This window comes from Rhinopithecus bieti, unplaced genomic scaffold (assembly GCF_001698545.2).
Source record: "Rhinopithecus bieti isolate Rb0 unplaced genomic scaffold, ASM169854v2 scaffold_31823, whole genome shotgun sequence".
Taxonomy (NCBI): domain Eukaryota; kingdom Metazoa; phylum Chordata; class Mammalia; order Primates; family Cercopithecidae; genus Rhinopithecus; species Rhinopithecus bieti.
In genome coordinates, this window is record NW_016814121.1 from 943,845 (window position 1) to 952,345 (window position 8,501).

Sequence of the window (8,501 nt, forward strand, 5' to 3'; positions counted from 1 at the left end):
CTTCCTTCCTTCCTTCCTTCCTTCCTTCCTTCCTTCCTTCCTTCCTTCCTTCCTTCCTTCCTTCTTTCTTTCTTTCCTTTCTCTCTTTCTCTTTCTGTCCTCTTTCTCACCTTTCTTCTGTCTTTCAAGAGGATCTCACTGTGTTACCCAGGCTGGAGTGCAGTGGCACAATCACAGCTCGTCCATAACCTTGAACTCCTGGGCTCAGGCAATCCTGCTGCGTCAGCCTCCCACGAAGCTGGGACCCCAGGCACACACTACCATGTGTGGCTAATATTTGTATTTTTTGTAGAGATGGGGTCCTGCTGTGTTTCCCAGGTTGTGAATATTTTCTAAACAGTGTCTTACTGTTCTGTCTACCTGTGGCTGTTCGAAGAAGAGAATCTGGAATTTTTATTTATTTATTTATTTTGTTTGTTTGTTTGTTTGTTTGTTTATTTTTTTATTTATTTTGAGACAGAGTCTCGCTCTGTCGCCCAGGCTGGAGTGCAGTGGCATGATCTCGGCTCACTGCATCCTCCACCTCCTGGGTTCATGCCATTCTCCTGCCTCAACCTCCCAAGTAGCTGGGACTATAGGCGCCCGCCACCTCGCCTGGCTAATTTTTTTGTATTTTTAGTAGAGTCGGAGTTTCACCGTGTTAGTCAGGATGTCTTGATCTCCTGACCTCATGATCCGCCCGCCTCAGCCTCCCAAAGTGTTGGGATTACAGGCGTGAGCCACAGCGCCCGGAAAATTTTAATTATCTGGCTGACCAGAGGCAAATGAAGAATGTGTATTCCTCTATTGGCCAACAAGATTCACTTCTGTTGCTTTCCATTGCCTATCATCAGGGCTTTTCTCTTTGCCCCTCATCTCCCAGAAGAAAGGCTGGGGAATGGGGCAGAGAGTTTAGTGCTGAGTTTCACTGACTGTGTGGTTTTCTTTCACAGAAACAGCTCAGGTAGCTGCTTGAGGGTTCCAGACAATATTGATGAGGATTAATGATCCTGTAAATAGGTGTTTAAAATAACTAAAAAGATGAAAACAAGGATTAGGAAGAAACTACAGTGGGTTAATAAATGAGATGTTCAATGGCACATTCCTACAAGATTATTTTAGCAATTAGTGGGAAACATTTTGTCAAAAACAAAATAAATTCGCAATCAGAAAATAATTTGCAATCAGATTTGCAAGTAAAATAGCACACCTTCCCGTCAGTCAAACGCATTTTGAGAATTAAATGATCAAGTCAAGAGTGATGTTTTCAGAAGGTAAATGGTTAGAACCGATTATCCTGGCAGTTAGTCAACTGTGAAGCATCAACTGGGGAGGCATTTCACAGAAAGTGTTTCCCTCGAAGAAGCTGTCCAACCACATGGAGAGCAGAAATACCTTGGTGCGGGAGGCTGATGGTGTCTTCCTGGAATTCAGCAAATGCACTCATATAAAATGCTCTATAAGCCACTAAGGCGGATGTCACTCTTATAATGGAATCGATCCCTTGCCACACCACATGGGTCACTTTGTGTGGACAGGTAATGAGTACCTCAGATATTTTCAAGGAACTCGATCCTCATACATTCTTAGAGATTTCTTTGGAGGCCAAAATAGAGGTTGAAAATAGTTTCTGCAGATGATTAGCCACTCAAGCCATCGGGGCCCACCCTGGAATGACCATTAATACGACAAGTTATCAATATTTTACCTAATTTTTACTGCTGACCATAAAGACTCAATTTGGAGGGAACTTAATGAGCATATTTCAGGCAGCAACTTTCTCTCCTTAATCTGGCAATAAAACGGAAAATGCATATCAAAAAAAACATAGAGGTTCTCAGTGCACTTACAAGGTTGCTAATTCTCCTACAACAGATGTGCAGAATTTGTGTACTAAAGGCAGGAAGATTCTGAAGTTGGTTCTCAGTGTAGCTCTATCTCAGTCAACTGATTGCTATTCATGTATTATCCAGTATTTTTCCTCCTAATTTTTCTCTTAAATATTTATAAAACTGGCTTAGGCTGCAAAGATCCAAGAAATAAAATAGAATTATCTTAATAGAGAAAAGGTTGGGATATGTCATTCTGATTTAGAAAGCCCATTTCATGGTGTGTGTTGGAACAAGAAATAATTAATTTGAAAAGTCCTTGATCTCTGACTATAGTTGCCTTAATGATATTATAGTATTAAATATAATAGTATTTCACATTCATTATCCTTGTGTTCATTCTGAGCCCTTGTCTTCACGGCAAGAACCGTGTCCACAGCTGGGAATGATTAAAGCACAAAAGATTAAAACTGAAAGGGGTAATTTTGTGAAGCTGACTATTTACTCTAGATCTTAGCCACTTTGCAACTCAAATATCTTTCTCTCTCTCTTTTCAGTTTGAAAGAGTTTGGCTAATTCATTCTCATCATTTGCTAACCTTATTTATTTTACAGTTCTGAGTTTATGTTCTACCTAAAGTCAATAAAAGTGAGTTTGTTGATATTTTCATTTCCATCGAGTTGTTGGTGGGCTGCATTTCTCTATCCCCTCTGTATTTGGTGCTACAGAGGAGGATGAACAGACCAGTGCTGGTTGGAACAGCCCACGTCCCTGTTGCGCTGGACCAAGGACAGTGGTTGACCAAGGGCAGGCATTGACCTCTCTCTCTGGCTCTGTGCACCCCACAACTTGTGAGTGAGCTCTTCCTTCTTATCGATGGGGCCATCCTCCAGATACTGTTCCCACCTTTCTGATTTTCTTTCACTACAGGGGATACTCCTACTACCACTAGGGACACTACTCCAGACCTCTGGTCCATTTCCAGGCACTTCCTTTTCAACCTTCACACTTGGTTCCAGTATTGAATCTCCTCCTTGTCTCCTGGGATTGCCATGGGTATGATATTCCTATAGCACATTCTGCATGTTTAGAAAAGCCCTCATTGAAGACACTGACAGAATCTTACTAATAGGAGGGAGAATGAGGAGAAATTGATTAATGGGTACAAATATATGGATTGATAGAGAAAAATAAGATCTAGTGTTTGATAGATCAGTAGGGTGATTGTAGTTTACAATAATCTGTTGCACATTTCAAAATAACCAGAAATAATAATTTGAATGTTTCTACCATAAAGAAAAGACAAATATTTAAGGTGATGGATATGGTTTCACTGTGTCCCCACCCAAATCTCATCTTGAATTGTAGCTCACATAATTCCCACATGTTGTGGGAGGGACCCAGTGGGAGATAATTGAATCATAGGGGCAGGTCTTTCCCCTGCACTGTTTTTATGGTAGTGATTAAGTTCTCATGGGATCTGATGGTTTTATAAATGGGAATTCCCATGTACAAGCTTTCTTGCTTGCCACCGTGTAAGATGTGCCTTTGCTCCTCCTTGTCTTCCATGGTAATTGTGAGGCTTCCCCAACCACATGGAACTGTGAGTCAATTAAACTTCTTTCCTTTATAAATTACCCAGTCTCAGGTATGCCTTTATTAGCAGCATAAGAACAGACTAATACAATGATGGATATCACAATGTACTGATTTGATCTTTACAAATTATATGAATGCATTAGTTATTCTGTGTACCCTGAAACTGTGTACATCTATCATGCATCAATTAAATTTTAAAAAAGAAGGAAAGAGAACTCAACAGGGTGAGAGTACCGTACAGAAGACCTCACTCAGAGTAGCAGAAGACTTTGCTATCCAGGAAAGATGCAGAAGTCCAGCCTCTCCTCAACCCTCCCTTTATGCTTTGGAAATAAAGTGCTCCATTTGATCTGGGGCATTTTCTCATGAAAGCCTGTGTCTGCTACTTGATTCTAGTCTGGAACATTCTGTTTTCTCTCTGTGTGCTCATCAGAAACACCCAAGGTAAGTGGTTGGGGTCTCCCTGCATTTCCATTCATGTAAATCTCCACATTTCCATTCATGCAACTCTGCATTTCCATTCGTGCCACCTCTGTCTTCCTAAAGCCCGGCTCTGATCACTATGTCTTCTTACTGGGATGTTCAGTGCCCTCCCATTGCCATCAAGTGAGTTCAGACTCCTCTTCCAACCAAGCCAAGTCTGTCTTTCAGGTCTTTATCCCAGGTCATTTTAGCCACATTTTAGCTTCTCTAGGCAACATTTTGGTAATGTGTTCAAATTTACCTTCCAATGTGCTGATTATTTCTTTAGCTGTTTCTTTTCTTTTCTTTTTTCTTTTTTTGTAAGATGGGGTCTCGCTCTGTCACCCAGGCTGGAGTGCAGTACTGTGATCTCGGTTCACTGCAACCTTTGCCTCCTGGGTTCAAGCAATTCTCCTGTCTCAGCTTCCCGAGTAGCTGGGGTTACAGGCATGCGCCACCATGCCTGGCTAATTTTTTTTTTTTTTTTTGGCAGCTTCTTGCTCTATTGCTCAGGCTGGAGTACAATGGTGTGATCGTGGCTCACTGCATCCTCTGCATCCTGGGTTCAAGCAATTCATGTCTCAGTGAATGACTCTTTCACTGAGATGTGGGTTCATGTCTCAATTTCCCAAGTGGGTGGGACTACAGGCATGTGCCACCATACCCAGCTAAATTTCTGTCTTTTAAGTAGAGATGGGGTTTTGCCATGTTTGCCAGGCTGGTCTCGAACTCCTTGAACTTAAGTGATCTGCCTGCCTTGGCCTCCCAAAGTGTTGGGGTTACAGGCTTGAGCCACTGCACCTGGCCTCATTGTCTGGTTTTTGAGATATTTTATTTACTTTCTGGACTGCTAGACAATGCACTGAAGATTTTTCTTCTTTTATCCAACATTTTAGACATTTTACAGTGGTTAGGATTTGCTCAGTCTAGTCCATACCATCGCCAGAAGTCCGCTAATAGCACCTTTGTCTCTCCCTTAGGGCAGTTATTCTACTTTGTTGTCTATTGTAGATGTTTGCTTATCTTTTTCCTTTTGTTGGACTGTAACATTTTCTTTTGTGAACCATGTGCCCGTTACTATGACTTGTGAAATAACTGATTCAATATCAATGTTCAGGGAATGGAGTACCTAGAAAGTGGAATTGAGCTGAATTTGTGGGTCCGTTTTTGCTGTGATTGGGAGCTGCCTTTGACAAGAGATGCTATGTCATGCTGCAATAACAAACAGGCCTTGCAATCTCAATGGCTCAACAGAATTAATGTTTATTTCTGCTCTTGATGTCATCTGATGCGGGTCTTACACTCCTCCAGGGCAAGTCTCTGCCTCGTTGGGGATCCGGGTAGCTATGCCATCCGGGATGCATGGTCTTCATAATCACAGTGACAAGTGGAGAATGATGAGTAAGGTTTTCAACTGCCAAGACTGGACATAGCTGCCATCACTTCTGACATCCTGTTGACCAGACATGGTCACATGGCTGCACCTATATTCTGAGGCTGGGAAATGACTCTGTAGGTGGAGTCATCTTATCCATCAATCAATCTATTATCTATCTATCATCTCTCTTTATCTGTTTATCTATCATCTTTCCTCTCTATCTCTTTATCTACCATCTTTCTCTCTTATCTCTTTATGTATCTATCTGTCTTTGATCTATCTACCTAGCATCTCTCTTTATCTATGATCTATCCATCTATCATCTGTCTTTTTATCTATCTATCTATCTATCTATCTATCTATCTATCTATCTATCTATGAATATGTCAGAGATATTTGAACCAGAGTGACTCCATCTTGAGTGAGGGCTAGGAAAATGAGCCTGGGACCTGCTGGGCTCCATTCCTAGAATGTCAGACATTCCTAGCCTCTAGATGTTTACGGTTAAGGGAACAGATTGATAATGTTGACTAAACAGACCCAGACTCAGGAGTGTCCTGATATCCCGATATCTTGAGAACAGACACATTCCCAATTTTGCCTTGAAGATAATAATACTTATTCTTGCAAAATATAGTCATTAAGACAATTAATCCTTTATCACAAACCCTTGTAGCAGAGAACATCTCCCCATCATCTATGTTTATCCTATATATAAACGAATATTTTACCTAGGGTGGACGTGTTCCTCCTCCTACTTTTGGGAAAACGCCCTACTTTGTCTGGAGTAGCTCTTTGTTCTTGCACCACTTTTGCTTTGCTTTGCACTGTGGACTCACCCTGAGTTATTTCTTGTGGGAGATCCAAGAACCCTCTCTTGGAGCCTGGATCAGGACCCCTTTCTGGTAACATATCCATCTAATTATCTATCGATCTATTCACAAACAAAAATATTTAACAGGACTGGAGCAAAGATTGTTCACTGGTGTGCTTAAAATTGTGTCCAGGTGATTCTGATGGATACCGCTTTTTGGGAATCCCTGCACAGACTAGTGACAGGAGCAGACCTGGCAGACTCTGTGTTATGCACAGAGGGCGGCAAGAAATATTGTGTACAAAGAGGTGACCGCTTCTCTCCCAGCATTTCTGGAAAGGTTTCCTGGCATATGAGGAAAAGGAAATAAACAGTTATTATTATTATTATTAATTATTAAATTGAGACAGAGTCTTGCTCTGTCGCCCAGGCTGGAGTGCAATGGTGCGATCTTGGCTCACTGCAACCTCCGCCTCCTGGGTTCAAGTGATTCTTCTGCATCAGTCTCCCGAATAGCTGGAATTACAGGGGTGGGCCACCACGTCCAGCTAATTTTTATGTTTTTAATTAGAGACAGTGTTTTGCTATGTTGGCCAAGCTGTTCTGAAACTCCTGATCTCAAGTGATCCACCTGCCTCAGCCTCCCGAACTGCTGGGATTGCAGACCACAGCCACTGAGCCTGGCTGGAAATAAACAGTTATTGAATATCTACCATGGTCATCTTCCCTAAGTCTCAGAACAGTAACGATGGTGTTATTATCTCCATTTTGGAGATAAGTAAACTGAGGCTAATTCACTTGCCCAAAGCAACATAGCTAGAAAGTGGGAAAGCTTGGATTTTAACCCAAATGAAGTGGTACTTGAGTTGTATCTTGAAGAATGAGTGATGTGTACCAGCTAGTTTTTGACACAGAATTGCTGAGTAACAGGCCACCCAGAGCCTCTTGTTAAATCAAACATTTATTCTCATAGACCTGTGGATCTGCTTGGGGTTGGCTGAAATGGACTGATCTTGGCTGGGCTCCATTAGTCTCCCTGGGGGTGGTTGGGGACTGGCTGATCGAGGCTGGATTCAAGTAAGGTGTGTCTGCTTTATGGACCAGCAGGCTGGTCTACATTGTGCTCTCATGGTGATGACAAAGACACAGGAGGGTACATGGGAATTTCTGAGACCTCTTAAAGCCTAGACTTGCACCTGGGACCCTACCACTTCCACCTCATTCTGTTGAGCCAAAGCAAGTCACGTGGTCAAACCCAAAGTCAAGGGACAGGGAAGTGTGCTCTGCCATTTTCCTGAGGGGACATGCAAAATTACATGGCAAAGACAGTGGATAAAAATAAGGAAGTGGGAAGAACTGGGTCCTGTAATATAGCCTAACGCTCGTGGATTTCCAAGAAACTTGGAGGCAGAAAAGGAAAGTGAATAAAGAAGAGGACAGAGAAAAAAGAAGAGAAAAGAAAATATTTGTTGAGCATTTATCCTATTTTCAGGCTACGGGCACTAGGATATTTTTCTTTATTTTTAATTTTAGAGGTAGGTTCTCACTCTGTTGTCCAGGCTGAAGTGTAGAGGCACGAACCTAGCTCACTGCAGCCTCAAAATCCTGGGCTCAAGCGATCCACCCGCCTCAGCCTTTTAAATAGCTGGGGCTATAGGTAGATACCACCACACCTGGCTAAATTTAAAAATGTTTTTAAGAGAAAGGGCCTGGGTACGTGTCCAGATTGGTCTCAAACTCCTGAGCTCAAATGCTTCTCCTGCCTTGATCTCCCAAAGCACTGGTATTATGAACATAAACCACCACACCTGGCCTCTAGGATGTTTTTCGTATATTTGATTCTGCCTTTACAATCACCTTGTCTAAAATAGGTTTTAGTATCTCCTTTTTGGAGAGGAAACCCCCACAGCAGTTCAGAGGAGTGAGGAAACTTTCTCATGGCTACTTAATGATCATTGTAGAGCCAGAATTCAGAATGGATGGAACTGGAGGTCATTCTGTTAAGTGAAATAAGCCAGGCGCAGAAAGACAAATGCTGCATGTTCTCACTCATATGTGGGAGCTAAAAACTTTGATCTCAGGACAATAGAGTGTAGAATGACAGTTACCAGAGGCTGGGAAGGGTGGGAGGTAGTGAATGAGAGGCTCATTAACGGTTACAAAAATACAGTTAGGTAGAAGGAATGTGTGTGTGTGTGTGTTTTTTTTTTTTTTTTTTTTTTTTCTTTTTTTTATGAGAAGGAGTCTCACTCTGTCACTCAGGCTGGAGTGCAGTGGCGCTATGTCGGCTCACTGCAACCTCTGCCTCCTGGGTTCAAGTGATTCTCCCCCCTCAGCCTCCCAAGTAGCTGGGACTACAGGAGCCTGCCACCATGCCCGGCTAATTTTTGTATTTTTTTTTTTTTGTTTTTTTGAGACGGAGTCTTGCTCTGTCACCCAG

General features: G+C 42.2%; 1 long non-coding RNA gene across 3 annotated transcripts in view; it reads left to right on the forward strand.

Annotated features, from left to right (window-relative positions):
* The window catches only part of LOC108513931 (uncharacterized), a 92,134-nt gene that overhangs the window by 25,860 nt on the left and 57,773 nt on the right, over window positions 1-8,501 (forward strand). Inside the window, exon 1 of one of the 3 annotated variants that reach the window (XR_001881057.1) lies at window positions 2,776-2,864. The exons of the other annotated variants lie outside the window; for them this stretch is intronic. This is a non-coding gene — a long non-coding RNA (uncharacterized LOC108513931). Of the gene's footprint in view, window positions 1-2,775; window positions 2,865-8,501 lie in introns of those variants that run through there. 3 annotated transcript variants of the gene reach the window in all.